Here is a 24,659-nt window from a genome sequence, read left to right as displayed (position 1 = left end):
GACACGGTGAGATGCGAAATCCTCGGCTCAAGGCTATGAGATGTAGGTGTGCCTTCGCCATCTGCCCATGTGCCCCCTTGGCCAGGTGACTGCAGACCAGGATGAGGCTCTAGAAGTTGGTGGAGGAGTTCCCGCCGTGGTTCAGTGGTTAACGAATCCAACTAGGAACCATGAGGTTGCGGGTTCGATCCCTGGCCTTGCTCAGTGGGTTAAGGATCCGGCGTTGCTGTGAGCTGTGGTGTAGGTTGCAGATGTGGCTCAGATCCTGCATTGCTGTGGCTCTGGCATAGGCCGGTGGCTGCAGTTCCGACTGGACCCCTAGCCTGGGAACCTCCATATGCCACCACGGGAACAGCCCAAGAAATGGCAAAAAAGACAAAAAAAAAAAAGTTGGTGGAGGTTTAAATGCCCTCAGTGGTTACAGGGCATTTTGGCTTATCCATTTCATCTTGACTGAGTTTTAATAATTTATGGCGTTGGGGGACTGGCCCATTTCTTCTAAGTTGTCGAATTAACGAGCATAAGATTATCTATTCTTTTCCCTTGTTTTGCTTTTGATGTCGGAAGGATGTATAGCGTATCTCTCATTCCATTCCTAATATTATTGATTAAATTTTTTTTAAAGATGAACGTTTTCAAGTCATAATCCTTCAGTGGATCTCCCTTACCTGCACGATGAAATACCCAATCCACGCCCTCCATCCAGGGCACCTCCCAGCCTCACCTCTGTCTTTCTCGCTGGCCTGACCTTTCATCAGCCTTCCTCACCTTTCAGCCACCTGGATGTGCTTGTCGTCCAGAAGCTCTTATGGCTCCTCCTTCTTGGGCTTTTAACAGACACCTCCTCTGCCTGCCGACTTCTACCTGCACGTTCCTTTTGCGTTAGCTCCTCCAGGGCTCACCTTGCTGTTGCTTCCTTGAAGGAGGCCAGAGGCAGAAGCAGCAGAAAAGAAGCAGCGTCTCGATCAGGCAGCAACTGACATGATTTTAGCTGTTTGCCTGCTTCGTCACCCTGCTTTTCAAATCTCATCCTGCAATATGATACCAAGGGCCCTGTTTTCTTTCTTTGAGGAGGGAGATGAGGACAGCATCAACAGCAAGCATTTAATGAGGGTTTTTTTTTTTATGCTAAGGTCTGTGTTTAAAGACTTTTTTTTTTGCCTTTTCTGGGGCTGCACCTGTGGCATATGGAGGTTCCCAGACTAGGGGTCTAATCAGAGCTGTAGCCACTGGCCTACACCATAGCCCCAGCAAGGCCAGTTCTGAGCCTCGTCTGCAACCTACACCAGAGCTCACAGCAATGCCGGGTCCTTAACCCACTGATCGAGGCCAGGGATCGAACCTGCAGCCTCATGGTTCCTAGTTGGATTTGCCAACCGCTGTGCCACGACAGGCACTCCGAGACCTTTCTAATATATATCTTGATTTTAACCTTATAAAGGAGGCACTGTCATCACTCTCAGTTCACAGCAGCGGAATTGAGGCTCCGGGGGTTCATTTCTCCAGGGAATGTGCTGGGTCTCTTCTGGGTGCTCCTTTGGGCCCTCCTCCCCTACCCAGTACGACCCCTTTCTTCTCTGCCCTTGGCTTCCCCTGGACGGAGCCCAGGAGGGAGCTTTGGCAGGAGATGAAGGCTTCTTCCTGGTGTCCTGTCTGGGAACACCGTTAGGCTGGCTTCTCTCAAGGTGACCAGTCAGCAAAGTCCCCCTGCTGTGGTCTGGTCCCTGTTCTCTCACTTCCTCTTCTCGGGTCTCAGCCTGGGTGACAGCTCGCCTGCTGAGAGCCCTGGTTACTGAGCCCTGCCTCGTGCTTCTCCTACACCAGACCTTTGCAAGGCATCCCTGGGTAAAGACCTTCTCCTCCCAGGCTCCGGTTGCCAGTGTGCCATCTATCTCATGTTGGAACAAGGCAGAAGAGAGCACACGGAAAAACTGGGAAGGCCACTCCAGTGGCTGCCACCCTCCCTCCTTCCCAGGCTCTGGCCACAAGAGGTCGCATCCCATGGAGACACTCCTCAGGCTTAGGATTCTTTCTGGGCGAAGAGGTAAATGTCACCAAAACAAAACAAATAGCACTGTCTAAAATTCCTATTCCTTCTTGGTACCTTTTTTTTTTTTTTTTTTTAAGGTTTTAAGACCTAAAGCCTGATACCAAATAAGTTGTTTGATTGAAAACCTAAAACAAAGGAATTCAACTTTCCAGCTGATTTCTGGGGAACTTAAATGTCCTTCAGAGGCAAAAGACCCAAACATGAAATGTGTGATAGGAAAGGTGTGATAATTGTCAGTGGAGGTGTGTGAGGGTCTAAGACGGCACAAGAAAAAGGACTGCTTTCAAAACGGAGGAGATTCTGTAAACAGGTACGGAGTGGCTGCTAAGAACAATGTTCCAGCATGGACAGCTCTTTTCAGAAATGCAGATGTTTCTCGTTTTTCCTCTATATTTTTTGCACTCCATCCGGTGTTTTCATAGGCTTTGTTGCACTTAATCCAAATGAAAACTGGAGGAAGCAGGTGCTATTGCACCTATTTATAGAGAAGCAAACACAGCTAAGAGAGAGGAAAGGCTCATCCAGGGCTCAGAGCTAGGAAGCCGATGAGCCACTTGCAAATCCAGGTATTCTGAGAGTATGTCTTGCCCAGCCAGCAACAGAAGACTGAGTCCTCGGAGAAACACAGACTGAAGGAAACCCATTAGAAGACAGATCCTAATTACATTACTCTGCCATGGGCCGCATGTTTTCCTGATGCATAAAAACTGTGACGGATGGATAAAAACAGAGCTCACAGGACACTGTTAGTCATGACTGGATGATGTCCTAACAGAGAAGGGACCTGAGAGCCATCTACCTGCGCATGCTTATCCTCTGGCCTCTCCCCCCCCCCTTTTTTTAAAATATTGGAATACAGTCGATTTACAAAGTTGTATTAATTTCAGGGGTACGGCAAAGTAAATCAGTTATACCTGTGCATCTGTCCATTCCTTTTCAGAGTCTTTCCCCATAGACGTTATCACACAGTATTGAGCTGCTTTCCCTGTGCTATTGATGAGGTCCCCATTACCCATCTATTTTACATACAGCAGCGTCTGTATATCATGTCCTAACCCCTAATTTATCCCTTCCTCACTCTGCATTTCCCCTTTGGGAAAAGTGATTTTGGTTTCAAATCTTTGTTTCTGTTTTGTAAGTTCTGTTGTATCACTTTTTATCAGATTCCACATACTCGTGATCTCACATGGTATTTGTCTTTCTCTGTCTGACTTACTTCACTTGGGATGATAATCTCTAGGTCCGTCCGTGTTGCTGCAAGTGGCATTATTTCATGGCTTTTTTATGGCTGAGTAGTATTCCACTGTATACATGTGTCATGTCTTTTTTTATATATTCCTCTGTCGATGAGCATTTACGTTGCTTCCATGTCTTGGCTATTGTAAATAGTGCTGCCATGAATATAGGGGTGCATGTATCTTTTTGAATAATGGTTTTCTCTGGATATATGCTCAGGAGTGGGACGCTAGATCATACGGTCATTCTATATTTAGTTTTTGCAGGAACCTCCATACTATATTCCATAGTGGTTTTATCAATTTACATTCCCACCAGCAGTGTAGGAGGGTTGGTTCCCTTTTCTCCACACCCTCTTCAGCATTTACTGTTCGTTGACGTGTTAACGATGGCCATTCTGACAGGTGTGAGGTGATGCCTCGGAGTTTTGATTTGCATTTCTCTAAACATCAGTGAGGTGGGGCATCTTTTCCTCTGCTTTTTTTCTGGCCACTTCCTCTTGCCTGAGTCACACATCTGGAAACCAGGGGATGCATGTTCACACGGAATAATGTGAGGTGCTTCTCCAGAGGGGCGGGAGCTTTGCTTTGCACCCCAAGAACAATTCCGTAGGACAAATGCTTTCTGGACAAAACACTCAACTCTTCCCGAGAAGAACTCTCTGGAGACATTTATGTGCAGAACACTTTCATGGTATTTATTGTTCTCCTCTGTCACCGGTGCTTTCCTTCTTATCCGTTCATCCTTTAAACAGCTCCATCAGTCTGGGGCCCCATCAGCCCGTGGACTTAGTATCTATTTCATCTCCGGTGTAATTCCACCTGCTTGAGTCCTTAGGCTGAAGTACGGCTGCCAAGTAGCCTTCCTCTCCTCTGCATCAGGATCTCTTCTTGTTCTCGCACATTCCTGAGCCAAATTCTACACTGTGCCCTCTCTCATCTTAAAGTCAAACAAAAGGTAAAAGCGAAAACTTCCTGGGATTCTTCTGCACGCCCTCTTCCTCTGAACATCTTTGCTCCCCAAGGCAGCCAAAGCCTTCACTTCCTCGTAGGAGCGTCTTTTTAAAAGTTATTTCTTTGTTAGAGCTTTATTGAGGTATTGTTGATTTACCGAGCTAATGATAATTTCTGCTGTACAACAAAGTGATGCATATTCACACACTCGTACTTTTTCAGATTCTTTTCCCACCCCGAGAATACTGGGGAGAGTTCCCAGTGCTGCACAGCAGGTGCCTGTTGGCCAGTCATTCCACAGACCTCAGGGTGCACGTGCCCATCCCAACCCCCCCCCCCCCGCCCCCCCCCCCGTCATTTTCAAATCGCAGTATAGTGGAAGGACACTGTGACCTAAGTCACAGGTGTGCGACGTCGTGATCCAGGGTTTTTAGGGCTTATCCTCAGTTTAGAGTTCCTGCGAACCACGGCTGTCCTCCCTGTGCTGTGCCGTGTATCCTCGGGGCTCACGTGTTTGATCCACAGTCGTTTGTACGGAATCCTCCTCCTTTTCCTGCCCCCACTTTCCTCTCCCTGCTGGTAACCGCAAGTGTGTTTTCTGTACCTGTGAGTCCGTTTCTTTTTTGTCGTAGCCTCTCGTTTGCTGTATTTTTTAGCATCCACGTGTAAGAGACCTCACACAGGGTCTGTCTTTCTCTGACTTGCTTGCCTGAGCAGAGGCAGGCTTGGATGCTTTCTGTCTCCCAGACTCGCTTCTCCTCTTCTTTCCAGCCGGCGGCGCACTCCTTGGGCCCCGTGGTTTTCTACCTCCTCACCCAACACCTTCGCTTTCATACGTTGTATGCTGGCAACTCCCCGCGTTACCCCCCAGCCCCATTCTCTCCCGAACACGACTGTCTACTTGGCATCTCTATTGGCATGTCTGAGGCGTGTCTTGATGAAACAAAGCCTTCCATTACCTCCCACCCAAACCAGTTCTTCCCTCTCGGTGGATGGCACGTCCCCTGGGGGCCCGAGGCTCAGGCCCAAGCCTTTGGAATTCTTTATTTTTTCTCCCCTTTTCTGGCCTGATCCAAGCCGTAGCTGCGACCTAAGCCTCAGCTGTGGCAATGCCAGATTCTTAACCCACTGTGCCGGGCTGGGGATGGAACCTGTGTCCCAGGGCTCCCGAGACACCACCGATCCTGTTGTGCTGTAGCGGGAACTTACCATGGAGTTCTTCTAGGTTCTTTGTCCTCACACCGCACCTTCAAGCCATGGGGTGGATTTTCCAGCCATGGCTTTGAAATATACACAAATCCCAACCTTGTGCCCTGTTTCCCCCCCCCCCCCGCCCCCACGACGTCTCCTCCCACACAACTCACTGGCCTCCTTCTCCCGTCACCATGGTGCCCTCCCAACTCGTCTGCCCGCCTCCTCCCATACTTCCCATGATGCCTTTTGAAACAGCCAAAGGGATCTGTTTAAACTTCATCGTCCCAGCTACTCCTCAGCTCAAGGTGCCCCGTGACGTCTCCTCACCTTCAGGATGGAGTCTAAATTCATCACCTGGGTCCTGCCACAAACCTCACTCACCTGTCACCCACTCAGATCCCTCCCTCCCGTCCAGGACAATCTGGCCCATAGCTCAGGTGCCAAGATTGGAGTGGGGGAGGCGCCCAAGACACATCGACACGTTAGGGCAGGTGCGGGTGTCTGCTGTGAAGGAGGCGGCAGAGACGATGGATGGAAGAAGGCGTTTCTGCTCAGGTGAGAAGAGGGTATCAGGGTCCAGACCTGCCAGGAACGCATGCGGAGCCCTGAGGGGATGGGGGGGCGGTTGGGGAGCTGGGTCACTGTGGGCCCCCCTGGACCAGGCAGGTCTCTTCCTGAAGGGCAGGTGGCAGCAGGGCTGTCCCTCTTGGACTGTGTGCCCCTCTGGGACACAGTGTAGATGAGAAGAGGGGTCCTTAAGGGAAGGAAAGCCTGGGCCATTGACAGCTTGTCATGTCAGGTGGCTCCAGCCCTTTGTCAGATGATGCTGTCTGTACTGTTAGGGAGAGCCTGGGGTAGCACAGACTCCATAGGACTCACAGTAGATAGAGATGGTGGCAGGACTCCTTCCTGGGAAGACTGGCCATTGTAGTCAGGCAATCGCCACCTGTTTTTCAGGGCTCCTGCCAGTTGGTAGCTTTTTAAAAAATATATTGTTTAGCTCTGTTCCCCACTCATGGATTTTGATGGCTTTTTGTTACTCAGAGCCCCATTTCATTCTCAACTGAATATCAAAATTAAAATAAACAGAAAAGGTTTATATGCTCCTTCTTAGTCTCGCACGTGTGAAATTGTCATCTGCAGCCATCCTGCTTTCAAAGGACTTCTTCCAAATAAATAACGTTTTGAATGCATTTCTCTTTTAAAATAATTTCTTAAACAAACTACCACTCTAATCTGTATATGTTTAACCTGTAGCTGTTTAAAAATTTTTAAAAATTGTATAGGTCCTTAACTTTGACACATGATTATAATTTTTATCCGTTATCTAGAACATTTTTCACCTGAATTTTAATAGACCTTATCTCTTTTTGTGGTTCAGAGATAGTAGATCCAAAAGAAATGTTTAGGAAATTCACAAATCTGAGATATCAAGCTTATTCATTCAACAATGTTTACTAAGCAACTCTTGTGTTCCAGGCACTAGTATCAACTGATATCCCTATTGATGTGTTTTCCTTACAAAATAATCCATCCATTTCTTGAAGAGAAAGGTAAGTGATAGATGGCTTAGATGCATAAATAGATATGTCAACATGTGTGTATATATGCATGGGTGGCTGAATGGATGGGTGGATAGATTAATAGGTAGGTAGGTAGGTTGATTGATTGATGGATGATTGACGGACTCCCATATATTCTTCTTATTCTCTATTATTTTCAGCAGCTATAATTTGATTCTTGGGAGTTCCTGTTGTGGCTCAGCAGAAACGAAACCTGACTAGTATCCATGAGGATGTGGGTTTGGTCCCTAGCCCCGCTCAGTGGATTAAGGATCCAGCATTGCTGTGAGCGCTGGTGTAGGTCACAGATGCAGCTCGGATCTGGCATTGCCATGGCTGTGGTGTAGACTGGCAGCTGCAGCTCCAATTTGACCCCTAGCCTGGGAACCTCCGTATGTCGCACCTGCAGCCCTAAAAAAAATAATCAATCAATAAATTAATAATTTGATTCTTAACCCAAGCAGGAGTTCTCTATATTACAATGAGATGCACCAAGGCATATAGCATTCAACAAACTATGTCATCAGAGGGGCCCACACGGGCTTACAAAGCTGCAGCAGGCATGGTAGTCCCTCTGGGCGGGGGGCTGGTGGGGCTCTGTCGTGCGAGACCTGAAGAAAGACCCCTAAAGAAGGGGGGTGATTTCCGGGACCTGGCCGGTCCCTGAAGCCGAGTTTGGTGTGGTGGGCGTATAAGGTGAATATGAAACCTGAGAACTCTCAGGTGTCAGCATTTGTAGCGAGTGGAATAGCGTGTCCCCCTCCCCCTCCCAAGAATTCCTGTCCACCTGGAACCTCAGAGCTGGAAACGAGGCCTTTGCAGATGTAAGTTAACAAAATGCTCTTGAGCTGAGACTGTCCTGGAATGAACATGGGGCCTAAGTCCAAGCACCGGGGTCCTGATAGGGGACAGAGAGATGACACAGGGAGGCAGAGGAGACAGTGGATGAGCAGGCAGAGATGGGGGGTGGGGTGGGGGAATGCTTTGCCTCGTCTGGACGCCTCAAAGGTCATCCCGCGCCCAAGAAGCTGGAAGACGCGCGGCACAGTTTTCCCCTGGAACCTTCGCAGGGTCCCGACCTCTGGTCCCCAGACTGCGCGAGAATAAAGATCTGCTGTTTAAAGTCACCAGTTTTGTCATGATTGATTAAGGCGGCCTTAGGGAAATAATTCTGCGGTACAAAAACATAGGGCTTTTTTTTTTTCCTCTCTCTTCTTGAACATGGAGAGATTGTATTTGAATAGACTTGTTGGCAACTGGGAGAAGGGCAGTACAACTGCCTGATCTTGGGAGAGTATTACAGCCTCTCTAGTCTCAAGGTCCTCATTTGTTTCGTGGGAATAACAGCAGCAACCTCATCGGGCCTGCTCCAGAGCCCACACCTAACCCACTGGGGTGTTCTGTCTGCAGCGGACTCTCATGGGGCGGGGGGTGGGGGATGAGTTTGCCTAAAGAAAGAGGAGCTGCTGTTCCCAGAAAGAGACAAGCAAAACCATAGATGGTGGCTGAATGCCACAGATGCCAACTTTTTTTCTTTTCCTTTTTTTTTAATGGCCTTCTGCAACATATGGAAGTTTCCAGGCTAGGGTTGAATCAGAGGTGCGGATGCTGGCCTACACCACAGTCGTGGCAACACGGGATCTGAGCCGCACCTGCAACCTACACTGCAGCTTGTGGCAACGCCGGATCCTTGACCCACTGAGCGAGGCCAGGGATCGAACCCATATCCTCACAGAGAGAGCGTTGGGGTCTTCACCCGCCGAGCCATAAGAGGAACCCTGTAAATATCAACTTTTTGATGAATGAAATAACCTAAAAGGCGTATTTAGAATATCTAGACATGGTAATAACAGATACATGGGTAGTAATAATTATTGTTTTAATTAAGAGAACATACACGTATGCATAATTCATGAGACTGTGTCTGTTTTTTCCAAGCCATTCATGATGGCTTTAAAAAAATTGTCTGCTAACTCTATAGCAGGTTTCTTAAGACTCTGTCTGTGTATTCCGCCACAGATGTTCACGTGGCCAAGGGGGAACCCAGGAGATTGGGCACATCCCCGACGGGCTAAGGCTCTCGGGGACCACGGGGCAGTGTCCAGTGGGGAGTGGAAGGAGGAGGGGCTTGGCCCTCCAGGGACCCTGGAGAGGGCAGGACGGGGCGTGTGTCAAGGGGGTGATCATTTAAGGAGAAGAGTCGAGTAGGCGGAGTTTCCCGGGGGACAATGTGGGCGGTTGGCCAGTTTCTTCCTTTTCATTGGCTGGTGGTCGTGAACACACCCCCCTCATCTGACCTCAGCAGGGCCTCTGAGCGTCGTTTGGCTTTGCTTTCTTTTCACTGCTGGCAAGCTGGGCTCCCTTGCCATATGAGGGATTGTATTTTTCGCTAATTTGGACAAACAGGATTCCCGAGGTCTCTGCGCGACCGCAGGAGAGAAACTGTTTGCCCGTCAAGTCGCCACATTCATTTCTGTGGGTCAGGATGTGTGGGGCTAATTCATCTCTTTTTAAAGGAAACTGGAGCTTTGATTTGGCTGCCTGAGGGATGCTAATAAATAATAGACAATGTCTCTCTCGCTGCTTCTTTTTTCTTCTTGTCCTCAACAGACATCCTGGAGCGCTCCGGCATCTGAGCGCCTCATGCTTTTCCTTTGCTCCTTCCTTTATTTTTTGATCGTGTTAAATAATTTTGAGCAGCCCTGAGCAAGATGACCACAGTCCAGGGCAGTGCTGGGGATTTCACTGGTGTTTCAGGCTGCGCTCCTTTTAGAGGATGGATCGCCGCTGACGGAGAAGGTCTTGGTTTCCACTCAAGCCTGCTCTCCAGCAGCGGGACATAAATGCGCTGTCACGGACGTGACACTGAAGCCTCTACTGAGAGTCGCCCGTGGAGGTGAGATGGAATCAATACACGAAAAAGTGAGGAGTGAGCGAACAGCCATCATTTTGTGCAAAAGGAGAGAGAGGAAGCTGACTTGGAGGGTGAGGAGAGGACCGACGTCCCTAAGCTCTCATCGGACAGGTGCGCCAGTGTCAAAAGGAAGCATCGACCAGGGTCAAAGTTCAGGGTCGGCCCGTTGGTTCCTGGACCTGGGGCCAGGGTGAGCCACCTCCCCAGAAACACCTGGCTAAGCGCATTTCTCTACAAAACTGGGTTCTGTTGGGAGTCGAGCAGGAGGGGACGAGATTTAGGGCTCTTTGTGGAGTACAGAAGTTAGATTTTCTTAGGCACAGCTGTCTCATTTTCCTTTTTGGTTTCCACCGCCAGAGAGCCTTCTCATCAATGCCTAGGATCCCCAGACACCTCCATTCGGGGGTAGTGCTCATCTGGTCTAAGTCTTTATTTTATTTTACTTATTTATTTGTCTTTTTGCCTTTTCTGACGCCGCTCCCTCGGCCTATGGAGGTTCCCAGGCTAGGGGTCTAATCAGAGCTGTAGCCGCCGGCCTACGCCAGAGCCACAGCAGTGTGGGATCCGAGCCGCATCTGCAACCTACCCCACAACTCACGGCAACACCGGATCCTTAACCCACTGAGCAAGGGCAGGGATCGAACCCGCAACCTCATGGTTCCTAGTTGGATTCGTTAACCACTGCACCACAATGGGAACTCCACCATCTGGTCTAAGTTTTTATATTTAACTCCTGAGTTTATTTGGATGTCAGGTGAGAGATAGGGGTCCATGTCCATCAGGGCCCCTTAGCAAACAGCTTCCAGACGTGCAGGTGGCGTTGAGATACCCAGCATGTGCGCAGAGGCCCCGGGGGAGGAGGGGGTCTGTTCCCAACCCCCTCTCTGTGTCAGTGACTGTGGAGCTTCAAAAGGGACAGGAGAACGCGGCTGGCAGAAGCAGGGAGAGCAGAGAGGAAACGCCTCCACCCTCCTCTCTCTGAGTCCCGGATCCTTCTGTGCCCCGGGGGCCGAGCCTGATCTCAAGCCTGAGGTCAAGGCAGCTCAAGACTTCACCCCCAGGGCACAGAGCTGGGCCTCGCGGGGCAGAGGAGGGGTCTGCAGTGGGTGAGGGGGATGCAGAGAAGCCATCACAGCAACCAAATCTCCCTTACATTTGTGTCCTTGGCCCCAGCATCGGACAGAACATCTGATGAAAACTTGGGGTGTGCAATTATTTGGGGCTGTAATTGACACATGGAAAACCATTTACAGGCTGAGAAAAACCCATTGTTTTGCAGATGTGATGCTTGCGTCCATTCGCTAACCCAATGGCTCATCGAAATGTGACCATTCAGACTTCCTGTTGCAGCTCATGATAGTGAACCTGACTAGTATCCATGAGCATGTGGGTTTTATTCCTGGCCTCGCTCCGTGGTTAAGGATTCAGCGTTGCCACAAGCTGCGGTGTAGGATCTGGGGTGGCTGTGGCTGTGGTGTAGGCCAGCAGGGGCAACTCTGATTTGCCCCCTAGCCTGGGAACTTCCATATGCTGCCGGTGCGGCCCTAAAAAGACAAAAACCAACCAACCTGCATTGATTCCATCTAGGTTCCTGCTGCCCGCTGCTTGGGCAGTGAGGCGGGAGCGAGATGGACACCACTCCGGCCCGTGGTCCCGGGGTGAGCCACTCGGGCTCTCTGCCATGAGAGGGTCCTTAGCGAGGCACCTGCAGGTGGTGGTGGGGGGTGTCACAGAGGTTCGCTGTGACCTGGGCAGGGGGTTCACGGGGACGCCCTTATTGTGGTGTCTGGAAAGAGTCACAATGAAGACGATGGGAGGCAGAGGCCACAGGACCCTGGAAATACCGGCCCCACCCCCGTTCTGAGGTCAGTCTCTATCCGCAGACGCTGAGGCCAGTCTTACGTCTAAGGGGCGGTGCTTTCAGAAATGAATGAGTAGAGTCCAGAAGAGGCTGCAAAGGCCAGAGCCACGCCCTGGAAGACACCCTGGGAATGGGGTGGAAAGCATCCTCAGGACATCACACAGAAAGAGACGAGAGCACAGCATCCTGAACCAAGGGGTGTGAGCAGCTGGGTGCTCAACAATAACCTGAGCGCTGCTATGAATATTAACCTGACAGCCCCCGCTTCATGCTCATTTAACGTCACTGAGCATCCACTCATTTCACACACGAAATTCTCTGAGTGCAAAATGAGTATTTTGCAGCACCCAGTTTAGAAATATGCATTTGTGTGTAGCTGAGAGCAAATGATCCAATGAATAAATAAATGAGAATTACATGAGTTCTGGCTGCCATCCAACGACAGACAAAAATTTAGCAGACATAATTTTTTTCATCATTTTGCTTTTAAAAGCTATAAGCCGGTTATTATTTATTCAAAATATTTAACTTTTAGTGTTAGCATTAATTGCATTAATCTAAGAAATTACATTTGAGTCGGAAAAGATTATTTAGAAATAGTTTGAAATTTATTCCCCAGAAGGGCGAGTTCAGGAAATAATTTCAAAAGCTAATACCTCTGTTTGGAGTCATTATTCACTTTTATAGTTGGTGGGTTAGAATTATTTTTAAAAAGGATAATTCATACGATAGGTAAATTCCATTCTGAGAAATGATGCTGTACCATATTTTTTTGTGTTCCGGATCCAAAGTGTTTTCTTAGAGTGGAAGTTTCCTGGGGCAATTTTTTTTTTTTTTTTTTTTTTTAGTGCCGTGACCATGGCATATGGAAGCTCCCAGGTTAGGGGTTGAATCCAAGCTATAGCTGCCGGCCTACACCACAGCCACAGCAATGCCAGATCTGAGCCATGTCTGCAAACTGCACTGCATCTCACGGCAACTTGGGATCCTTAACCCTTTGAGTAAGGCCAGGGATCGAACCCACATCCTCATGGATACTAGTCAGGTTCATTACTGCTGAGCCACAGCGGGAACTCCAGGTGGCAAATTTTTATGATGAAATTTTTGGAGTCCTTCTTTCTGAAGGAGAAGTGCTAGAAGGAATGATGGCTGAGGATCACGACAGGACCGCTTCGGGTGACAATCCCAAATGCAAAACACAATAAAGCAAACAGCCACACAAACAGGGCCGGAGAAGGAGAAAGTGGGAGCATTCTGTTCATGCACGTAAATGAGATATTCCAAGGGACCTTTGTGGATTGGATAAACGTATTTGTTGAGTTACTCCAGGCATTTCCAGACATACACAAATGGGGTTTCAATAGATAGGAAAAAATATCGCAGAGCTAATTGGTATGATGGGATTTGGCCCAGACAAATCCAAACCTTCACTGAATGTAAAAGGCCTGACAGTTACAGGAGCCGTACATCTCTGACCAGCAGAAGACTCAGTCATGACTCCCCTGCACCCGACAATCACAATTATGATGAGAGAGGCACCGTTTGAGTTGGTGATTTCGTTAAAGTCTCGCTAGTTAGGGGTAAGACATGATAAAAGCCTGCTCCGAAGCACTGTTCTTGGGAGAATGCTGAGTGCGAGGGAAGATTAGGGTGAGTCAGGCGCTTGTTTTAAAACAGCCAAAAGCGGGAGTTCCTGTTGCGGCTCAGTGGGTAATGAGCCCGACTAGTACCCAAGAGGACGCAGGTTTGATCCCTGGCCTCAGTCAGTGTTGATTAAAGATCTAGCATTGCGGTGCCTGTGATGTAGGCTGGCAGCTGCAGCTCTGATTTGACCCTGAGCCTAGGAATTTCCATATGCTGCAGGTGCAGATCTAAAAAAAGCAAAAAAAAAAAAAAAAAAAAGAAAATGAAAAACTGCTCCACAGACCATCACATGCTCTTTGAGGATCTTAGTTGCACTTTCTGGATGGTTTTGATTTCACCTGCTTACCGGGAGAGCTCATACCTACGTCCTGGCTTCAGGCATAGGGCGGCAGAGATTTCTTCTCCATTTCGTGATAAGAAAAATGGGTTCCTCTTCCTGTAGCCACCTTGCCAAGCGCGACAACAAGAGAAGAAGCAAGGGGTCCCGGGCTTCACACCCCTGGCGGGGAGCATGGGTGCACCACACAGGGTGGGTTCGTTTTTGTAATTATGCTCCACGATGTTTAATAAACTTCAGAGCGCAGAGTCCTAGGCCAAGCTAGGCACACGCATCCTTTTCTAAATGTCCAGAAAAGGAGTTGCACAAGAGGTTCAGCGAGGGGTTTATGTGTAATTCGTGTTTACGAGTTTCTTCCCGGAAAACAAGATGCGGCAGCATCAGGCTCCAAGGAGGAAGCCTCAGGCCCTGAGTTGGGGGCGACACTTGTGTTACCCTTCAGCAGGTCTTATGGGTTGAATTGTGTCCCCAGAAAGGCTGCACTGGAGTCCCAGCCCCAGTGCTCAGAAGGCAGCCTGTACTGGACACAGGGTGTTGACAGGGAATCCTTAGGGTGCCCCTAATCCAGCAGGGCGAGTGTCCTGAAAAGTAGGGGGGTTCGGACACACACACACACACAGAGGGCCACTTGAGCATCAAGGCAAGGTCCATCAGGGTGATGCTTCTAAAAGCCAAGGGACATGAGGGGTTGCCCCGGTGGAACCAGGAGACATCAGGCTTCAGAAGGAACAGCCCTGCCAACGCCTCCATCTCAGACTTCTGCCTCCAGAACCGGGAGACATGAACTTCTATCGTGTCAGCTGCCCCGCCTGTGTGTGAATTAGGCCCCCCAAGCTGACTGATGGCCCAGCCAGCCTTTTTCTTTTGGCCGCCTTGTGACATCTGGAGTTCCCTGGCTCTGAGCCTCAGCAGCAACCTAAGCTGCAGCTGTGGCAACGCTGGATCCTTAACCCACTGAGCGAGGCCAGGGGTCGAACCTACATCCTCAGTGACACTGTGTCATGTCCTTAACCCACTGAGCCACAATGGGAACTCCACATTTCACAGTTTTACCTCATACTTGTTCCTCTCTGAGGCTGGAAATGAGGCACAACCGAGACACACCTTTGTGTCTCAGATGCAGATGAAAAGCGAACATAAGGCTATGAGTCTGACCCCCGGGGAGGGAGTGTTAACAAACCAGTGGTCCAGCCAGGGCAGCTCAGGGATGGAGGCAGGTTGAGAAAACTCCATCGCAAGACATCTTTGTCAGCAAACATGCGGGTCCAGCAGGCCATGGGCACCATCGCTAAAGCCTGAGGACAGATGCGGGTGGAGACGGGGCTGGAAGCCACAGTGGGGATGAAGCAGGAGATGGATGGTCCCAGGCTGGGAAACTGGAATCTGTTCCCTGCGCACAGATGCTTCAAGGTAAAGGTTACGGCAGAGCAAGGAGGAGCTGCGTCCTGCTTGGATCAAAGATAGAGGCCACCCGTGTTTCATTCTTGAGGTCAAGGAGACCTCGGGAAATACTCATGAGCAGGATGCTTCCTCAGGGGTCAGGAGAGGAGCATCAGACCACAGTCCATCCTGTCAACTTCCCAGAGACCCTGGTGGGAGAATCCCTCCCGGCTGAAAGATGCTACACACGCAGGGGAGGACCCTGCGTCAGGCCCGGTGTGGGCTCAAGGCCAGGCGAAGCAAGGTGATTGGCTGGGGGAGGCCTGGAAGGACCGCCCCCATGCAGGTGATTTAAATGACCGCCAAAGCACGTGCTGCTCTCTTCCTGTCTCCGTCTTCCTCTCTGCCCACCCCACCCCCCTCCCCCAAGCCTGCCTGGGCTTCCTCTACACCTGCCTTCCCTCTCTTCTCTCTTAATAAACACCTACCTGCCTCATCACCCTCTGTTTCTTTCCCAAATTCTTTCTCTAAAGGGACAAGTTCTGGGGACTGATATCGCGTGCTTAGGGGTCCACGTTCTCGCCCCACAGCCACCCAGAACTGGGGTGGGTCATCAGCCGTGATCAACACCTTGCAATTTTGAGGATCTCACTTTGGATTCGAGCTGCAGCGGGGAGGGAGGCCCTCTGAGGGCGGGCATCACTTTTTGGCCTTCCAGTGAATTGCACTTCAGGCGGAGCCGGGCTGTGCTGGGTCAATGACATGCCAGCCTGTACAGCAAATGTGACCAAGTTCCTGTGCCCCCACAAATGCAAAGGAACAGCACTCGACGAACCAAGTCAGCCCAATCCCTTCCTGGGTGTGGGCTACACATTAGCCGCTCACACTGGATTTTTATCCGAACTCGTGGTTAAGGTTTCAATTTCCTTGTCAACCAGGCTCAAAGATCCTTCCATTGTGGGCTGTGCCGGGAATTTGATAAATGATGCCTCCTACCTGGTCTTGTGCTGGCATCAGAAATGCCTCCTTTCAATTTATCATCCGTCTCCTTGCTGTCAGAACTGCCTTGTTCCTTGTCTGGGTGCTCCCTCCCTCTGGGTACCAGGAATGGCTTTCAACAGCAGACTCGGGGGCTGTGCTCCACCCTTGATGATGGGAAATGTGGAGCACGCAGCTGGCTGCTGGCTCGCCGGTCCTTGAAGACGCCCTCCCACTGCCGACAACCGAATTCTCAGTGGCAGCAGACGTCAGCACAGGAGGCCTGCCTGGCAGTCTTTCCAGCGTCCTCTTTCTCCCACCCCCGAGCTGGACCGAGAGTTGAGAGAAGCCCCCTTCCAGCGCTTGGAGGACGTGAAGCAGAGGCCGGCGTGCAGCCTCCTGTGATGGGCACTGCATGTGAGTTGAGACCACGTTGGCTCCAGAGGGGCCAGAAAGAGAAAAGCCCATCCCCCCTTGGTTGCGAAGCTGGGGCCAGGGCCAGGTTGCAGACGGGCAGGGAGCCTCCAGGAAGTCTTTGGGCCCATGGCACGGCCCCTCCTCTGGCAGATGCGTTCAGAGGCAGCAGCCTCCAGTGGATGATGCTGTGGATGGCGTGTCCAGAGCCAGGCAGAGCCCCAATGACCCAGCAGGTGCGGGGCTTGTTTTCTGTGTCTCATAAGAATCGCCGCCTGCTCTCCCCGCCATGAGCCAACTCTCACCAACATGAGAGGTTTGGATGCTTTGAATCAGGCAGCTCGTTTCTGGGCCCCAAGGCCCCAAGCAGGGCTCTTCCTGTCCCTACAGCCTGCCAGCCAGGTGGTGGCCACACCCACCTCACCTTCAGCAGTGCTGCGAGCTGTGCCAAGTGGGCATCGTGTCGTGGTTCTAGTCTTGCACCCTGGCCCACCAGCAGTGGCACACACCTGACCCACAAGTCCAGGGACCAGGAAGTGTTTGCAGGGCTATCACGTGCCTGGTCCTGGGGTGGAGGCGGTTTGCACTGAGGCAAAGCGAGTAATACTCCAGTGGGAAGAAGCATTCTCAGGCATTCAGGTTTTAGATTCCCTCTCGATGCGTAAGAAAGGGCCCTGGGAAGAGTTCCCGTCATGGCCCAGTGGGTTAAGAACCAGGCTAGTATCCATGAGGATGTGGCCTTGCTCAGTGGGTTAAGGATCTGGCATTGCTGTGAGCTTGGTGTAGGTCCCAGACTCGACTCTGATCGGGTTGCTGTGGCTGTGGTGTAGGCCAGTGGCTACAGTTCCGATTTGACCCCTAGCCTGGGAACCTCCATAGGCCTCATGCACAGCCCTAAAAAGAAAAGAAAAAAAAAAAAAAAAGGAATGGGCCCTGGGCACTTCCCCATGGAGAGGTAGAGGCCTCACAGCCTGTGCTGCACCTGTCACCTTGTGAGGGACACTGTTCCCTGTTTCAGATGCAGTCTGTGCTCATATGACACCTGGCCAGCCCATTGCTCCGTCTGTCCCCAGTGGGGAGGGGCCCAGTCCTTTTGCTGTGGCACAAGAAGAGGACATGCACGTCGATGGTCCTGCATGGGCCACAGGAGGGACCCGCTGGCGCTGGGGGACCAGCGCTTACTGCAGAAGCTGCCCTTGCTCCGTCTAGTCTCCCTGCCAGCAGAGTGGGGTCTAGGGCTTGGCTGCTCCCTTTTACTTGGCAACTCTGCCACCGAGAAGCAGTGGGGGAAACGCTCTGTGCCTGTGGACAGCAGACGGTGCGGACTCAGCCAGCCCCCAGGAGTGCAGTGCGCTGGGGGAGGGTGGGGTCTGCGTTCAGAGCACAGGGGGTGCATCGAGCCTGGGCTCTGCCCCCCACCCCTCCCTGCATGTCCCTTCTGCCTGGCAGTGCTTTCTGTGGTGCCCATCCCTGCTAAAGTGCTGGATCCGTGCCCTCATCCTGGCCCCACTGCGGGGGGCAGCCTGTCCCACCACCAGTATGAGGCTGGTTTTGGAGGCAAACCCCACCCACTCGGGATGGGCCCAGGGAATCCGTGCCTCATGCAGGGGCCAGTGTGGCCTTAAGCACATTAAACCCTTACTTCTCCCTAGTAAAGTAGCTTTGCTTTTTTGAGCATGTAATTCATGCATATTATTTAAAAAAAGCAGTATCTTTTTTTTAGGGCCACACCCATGGCACATGGAGGTTTCCAGGCTAGAGGTCAAGTCAGAGCTGCAGCTGCTGGTCTGCACCAGAGCCACAGCAATGCTGGATCTGAGCTGTGTCTGACCTAGACCACAGCTCGAGGCAAGGCTGGATCCTTAACCCGCTGAGTGAGGCCAGGGATCGAACCTGCATCTCCGTGGATACTAGTTGGGTTTGAAACCTGCTGAGCCACAGTGGGAACTCCTGCAAAAAACTCCTCACGCCCTCTTCCTGAGACCCCGAGCAGCTCCCCAGCAAGGACCCAATATCCTTGCTAAGTGCGGGTACTGAGCTGGGTGCTGGCCAAGGAAGGGCTGGAGGGGCCCCCCTCTGAGTGTCCAGGGGGTGAAGCCCCAGGATTAGAGGAGCTCATGCTGGGGGCTCCAGGAGGCCCCGCCCTCCCCAGTGCCCCTCAGGCCTTGGCCACTTACGTTCCTCCCATGTCCTGGCATTTGGTTAAAGGAGAGCGAGCATCCTTCTCCGACAGAACCTCTGCCAACGGGAAGCCATCCATGCATCTTGCTGCCACCAGCATGGAGGCACCTCCCTCTTATCAGTCTCCAGAAATATCTGTCCTTCCTGCTCCAGCTCCTTGAGCCACTGGTTCACAGCTGTCCCTGGGGCGCCAGTCACGGCCAGACCCTCGGGTTCAGACACTGGAGGGTCTCCAGGCGGCCTTGGGACTCATCCTCGGGAGAGCAGACCCATTCCCTCGCACTCTCACTCCAGGGCAGCTGTGTCCACAGACCTCTAATAAGACCCGGGTCCACCGTGATGGAGTTACGGCTTTCAGCTGTCAGGGAGAGGGGTGCTGGGAGCCAGGCTGAGGGAGGGTTGTCTGCAGAGCCGTCGGTCCCCAGAGCGAGGCTCTGAGGAAGTGAGGGCACTGGGACTGGTCTGGGGGGGGAGATGCTGACTCACAGCGGGGGTTCCTCTGAGCCTGGAGGGGAGGGGAGCTTTCGCCCTGCCGGTCCCTCTGAGTTATCAGAGCTGGAGGTGAGCAGGTGGGCCTTAGCGTCCTGACAGCAGCCAATCCTTACCTCTGACCGCCCCCCAGGGTGGGGATCGGTGGGGGGGCTGCTATCTTGGGCAGAGCAGCTGTTCTCCACGGCCAAGGGCAACCCCAGGCATATTACTAGGGCCGCTTAAAAAAGTACCCGGGTGCATGGTTGAAACAACTGGCATTTCCTGCCCATGTTTGGAGCCTGGAAGTCCAAGGCTGGTTCCTGCTGAGAGCGCCAACCACGGGGTCTCTTCCAGACCTTTCTCCGTGGCCTGCAGTCTCTCTACGTCATCGTTCCTCTGGCATCTGTCTCTGTTCAAATTTCTCCCTTTTATAAGAACTTCAGTCAGATGGAACTAGGCCTGTGACATTGTGATTTATAATAAGAAATATATGTTTAGTCCTCATCCCTGGTTCTTGCACAGAGCTCCCAAAACTCCTGGAATTTCCTGAATAATGAGGGGATGAAGGGGTCTTTTGTTAAGGAGGTGACTTCTTTTTTTTTTCTTCAATGAGGTGACTCTTGGACAGCATCTAAGGATGGGGACTGGTTCCCAGGGGACCCAACCTGGTGATTAGACGTTGGAACTTTCTGGCGTTCCCGTTGTGGCTCAGGAGCAACAAACCCGACTAGGATCCACGAGGACGTGGCTTCAATCCCTGGCCTCGCTCAGTGGGTTAAGGATCTGGCATTGCCGTGAACTGCGGTGTAGGTCAAAGACGAGGCTCAGATCCTGCATTGCTGCGGCTGTGGTGTAGGCCAGCAGCTACAGCTCCAATTCGACTCCTATCCTGGGAACCTCCACAGGCTGCACTTGTGGCCCAAAAAGGAAAAAAAAAAATAAGTTGGAACTTTCCACCCTCAATGGCCAGTGATTTCATCCGTTACGCCTTAGTAATGAATGAGGCCTCCCTGAAACCAAAAAGCACAGAGTAGGGAGCTTCCGGGTTGGTGAGCCGGAGGGCGAGTGGCATGTTCAGAGGGGCAAGGGCATGCCTGGGCCCACACCTTGCCCTCCGTGGCTCTTCCCCCTGGCTGCTCCTGAGCTAGATCTTTTTGCAAGAAACCAGCCGTCTAGTACACTGGTCTCCTGAGCTTATAAGCCATTCTAGCCAATGAACAGAAGCCAAGGATGGGGTCATTAGAACCTCCCAGCCTGTTGGCCAGAAGCCCACGTGACAGCCTGGATTTATGAGTGCCCTCGGAAGCGGTTGGGGGTGAGGACTGGTAGGGCTGAGGACTTAACCTGTAGGATCTGATGCTGTCTCCAGGTACAGGGTGTCAGCAAGGAATTGAGGAGCAGGACACCCAGGTTGAGCCCCCAACTTGCTCGAACGTGTGGCGTCAGAATTGTGAGGCCCGCCCTGACGACCTCATGTTAACCAGTGGCGTCTGCCATGACCCTGTTTCTAGATAAAGTTACATTCTGAGATACCCCGGGGTTAGGGCTTCAACATATGAATTTTGCCGAAGACATACCTCCACCCATAATACTCAGGAAGGTCACACCTGTGAGCCAAGGGCAGATGACACCACACAACAGGGCGATGGGGCGTGTGGGCCCCAAAGAGGCCATCATGGCACCCCCCTCCACAGCTTCACTGAAAGCTTAGAAAATTCCTGACTGCTCTCAACTTGGTTTTCATTTTGTGGCTGAAAGCCCTAAGCTTTGTCAAGTTAAGTAAATTATGTCTGGCTGGTATTTCTGGATATTGACATTTATCCTGCCATCCGAAGTAGATACACCATAAAGATGCGTATTAATTCAGTATTTATTTGAGTTTCTGAATTTGCTTCCTCTCCATCCCCCATTTGGGCTTTTAGAGTCATCTTTTTTGTTCTCATGCCTTATAAAGGTTCATAGTTTTCTGAGGCACACAAGGACATAATTTTTCACTTGACCTTTAAAAATGATTTTCACCTTTAAAAGAATTTTTTACTTTAATAAAAGCCAGGGTTCCCGTCATTCTGACTATCTTCACAGCGCCGTCATGTAAACTTTTCAAGGAAACCCTCTTGTAACCACAAGTTCCACGGGGACCTTGTTAACTGGAACTTTGGGAGAGGATGAAGGCGCAGGCTTGCGTATCACATTTCACCCAAATTTATTTACGTAGCAATAAATCATAATGAAACGAAGTGGCAGGGGTGGGGGACGTGGGTCCCGTTCCTGGCTGGCCAGCCACTCAGGACCCAGGGCGAGTTTTCCCACTCCAGTGTCTGCCTCCCTTTGCACATCTCAGGCCAATGGTGGGAGCCAGTGTCCACGTGGGAGAAGCCAGTCCAGACAGCCAGTGCCATTCATTCCCGCGTGTCCTTGAGACGCCTGTTCCTGGGAACTGGGGGAGGTGGATTCTGGCAGAGCTCTTTGATTCCAGCTCATCGTGACTCCAGTTTGACACCCGGTGTGCTGGGCATGGGGCAGCCTGGGGACGTTAGCCCCGAACCAGCAGGCTCACACCTCCCCACATGGCCTTCCCTTCCCTGTCAGAGATCTGACGGCTCTGATTTGCCCAGGGTTTGCCTTTTCGGAAGGTTCCACCGACTTAGCAGATAGCTGACTCCAAGAAAAAAGTTCCTGGGGAAGCCTAGAAGACTGTCATAAATCATGAGTGTTGCTGGGGGAGGGCTGCTGGTGGTTTATGTGACTTGAGATCATCATTCAAAGGTGGCAGACCTGGAGTCCCCGCCGAGGTGCAGTGGGTTAAGAATTGACTGCGTCCTGCTGAGTAGCATTGAGAACTTTGTCTAGATACTCATGTTGCAACAGAACAAAGGGTGGGGGGAAAAAATGTAATTGTAATGTATACATGTAAGGATAACTTGATCCCCTTGCTGTACAGTGGGAAAATAAAAAATAAAATAAAAAAAAATTAAATTTACACATGTGATAAATTTGCATAGAACTAAATCCACACACATACACACATGCAAAAATGCATGCATATAATTTTGATAAAATCCAAATAAATTTGGTGGACTATAAAAAAAAGAAGAAGAAGAAGAAGAAGAAGAATTGACCGCAGTGGCTCGGGTCACGTGATCCCCAGCCTGGCCACAGTAGGTTGAAGGATCCAGCGCTGCTGCAGCTGTGGCCGAGGTTGTAGCTGCAGCTCAGATGCAACCCCTGACCCGGGAACGTCCATGTTTCATGGGTGTGGCCATTAAAAAAAAAGATGTTGGAGCTATAATTGTGTTACTGTAACCATGAGCACCAGAGACTGAGTTTTGTTTGAGGCGTCGAGAAGGGTCCTCTAAGGCGGACTCCATCAGAAGGAAGTCCTGGGAAGAGGGCCCCGCATAGAAGCATGGATACCCATGCACAAAAGAAATACTCAAGGGGGAGCCACCCAAGGGGACTTCACAAATTCACCCTGGACTCTTTTTTGGGGAATGAAAGCAGAAAACATTATAAATGTATGCTTTTCCCCAATACATGTCTTTTTTTTTTTTTTTTTAAGGGCTGTACCTGTGGCATATGGAAGTTCCCAGGCTAGGGGTGGAATCAGAGCCACAGTTGAAGACTGCGCCACCAGCCACAGCCACACCAGATCCAAGCCGTGTCTGTCTGTGACCTACAGCTCACGGAAACGCCGGATCCTTTAACCCACTGAGCGAGGCCAGGGATCGAACCCGCATCCTCATGGAGACTAGTCAGGTTTGTTTCCACTGATCCACAATGGGAACTCACAATACATGTCTTTATTAATACAGTTAGCATCTTAACACCATCTATTGATAAGATATGAACAAGTATTCTGAACATTTAGAGAGCAGAGATATTATCCAGCATCTTGGGTAATTCTGGCTCCCCTAGAATTCACAGGTCACAGGCTCTCACTCCCACCATCAGCGCCTCAACTTTTGATGCTGGGCCTCTGGCTCTGCGCCTGCTCTGAAACAGGAACACAATGGCAATGCACATTTACTGTTGTTGTCCTATTACTATTGCTATTATTGTAAGAAATAGTGTTTGCTCAGGGGGCAGAGCCTGGGTTCTAATCTGCAGGTCCAGGTCCTGGCACCCTTATACGGCCCTAAAAACCAATGGAATTATAGCCAGTGCCGTACTTGGCAAGTCACAGAAGGATCGTGCCTGTTCCCCAAGTGCTCACTGGTGAAAACTTCAGCAAACTGGGGACAAGGTGACTCCAGGTATTTAGTCTAGCTCTCCTTATAACCCTGGAAGGGGAAATGTCACCAGCCATCTCGCCCTGTCGCAGGCACCTGGCAGCTCTGAAAGCACCCAACTGCATGCACCAGCATGCGAGCGTCGGTGCTAAGGTGGTGACATAGAAGGAGCCTCCGCTCTTGGTAGCAAAACCACGTTTTGGCCCCTTCTTTTCATTGCAGCATTGCTCACCTCTTATCCCAGTTGATCCTCATGAAAGTCCTGGGGGAGGTCAGAGGTTAGGACCCTACTTTACCAAAAAGGAGCCTGAAATCGGAGGGGTACCTGGCCCCCTGGGCTTTCACAGCTTGTCCCTGGTGTAACAGCTCAAGAGGTTGGCAGGACTCATTTGCTGGTTTTCTTTTCAAACTTCTATTATTTTTTTTAATTTTGGGATTTGTTTATTTTTTCAAATTGAAGCATAGTTTATTGACAATGTTATGTTAGGGGTACAGTGTATATGCTAATCTCAAACTCCTAATTTATCCCTTCCCGTCACCTTTCCTTTCAGTAACGACATTTGTTTTCTGTTTGTGGGTCTATTTTGATTTTATATTGTTTTGTATATGAGTTCATTTGTATCTTTTTTTACAGATTCCACATATAAGTGCTATCATATGGTATTTGTCTTTCTCTATCTGACTTACTTCACTTAGTATGAGAATCTCTAGGTCCATCCATCGTGTTGCCAATGGCATTATTTCCTTTTTATGGCTGAGTAGTATTCCATCTTGTCATTCTGTGTCAGTTCAGAACATTTGGATTTCACAGGCGCTGGATGACTTTGGGGATTAGGCTATTACCAGACATATGTCAAAGAAGTGACTTGAAGAAAATAAGTGGTTTAATTAGTGAAGACAAATAAAACTCACATGTGAAGAAAATTGGCAAGAGCTGCACGCCTCTAAGATTTTCCCTTGGTCTGTGATTACAATCTCGCATTACATTTTTAAAAGATGTGTTTGTTTCCTTTTATCTCACTTTGGGGATAACAAGATTGGTCATTAAAAAAAATTATATTTACAAAACAGAAATTGACTCACAGACATAGAAGGCAAGCTTGTGGTTACCAAAGTGAAAGTAGAGGGTAAATTAGGAGTCTGGGATTAAAATATACACATTCCTGTATATAAAGTAGGTTACTGTATAGCACAGGAAACTATAGCCCATATCATGTAATAATGGAAAAGCACGGAAATAAAGTCTCTTGTAATA

The sequence above is a fragment of the Phacochoerus africanus genome, chromosome 1 (assembly GCF_016906955.1).
Source record: "Phacochoerus africanus isolate WHEZ1 chromosome 1, ROS_Pafr_v1, whole genome shotgun sequence".
NCBI lineage: Eukaryota > Metazoa > Chordata > Mammalia > Artiodactyla > Suidae > Phacochoerus > Phacochoerus africanus.
Note: the sequence above shows the minus strand (reverse complement) of the source record.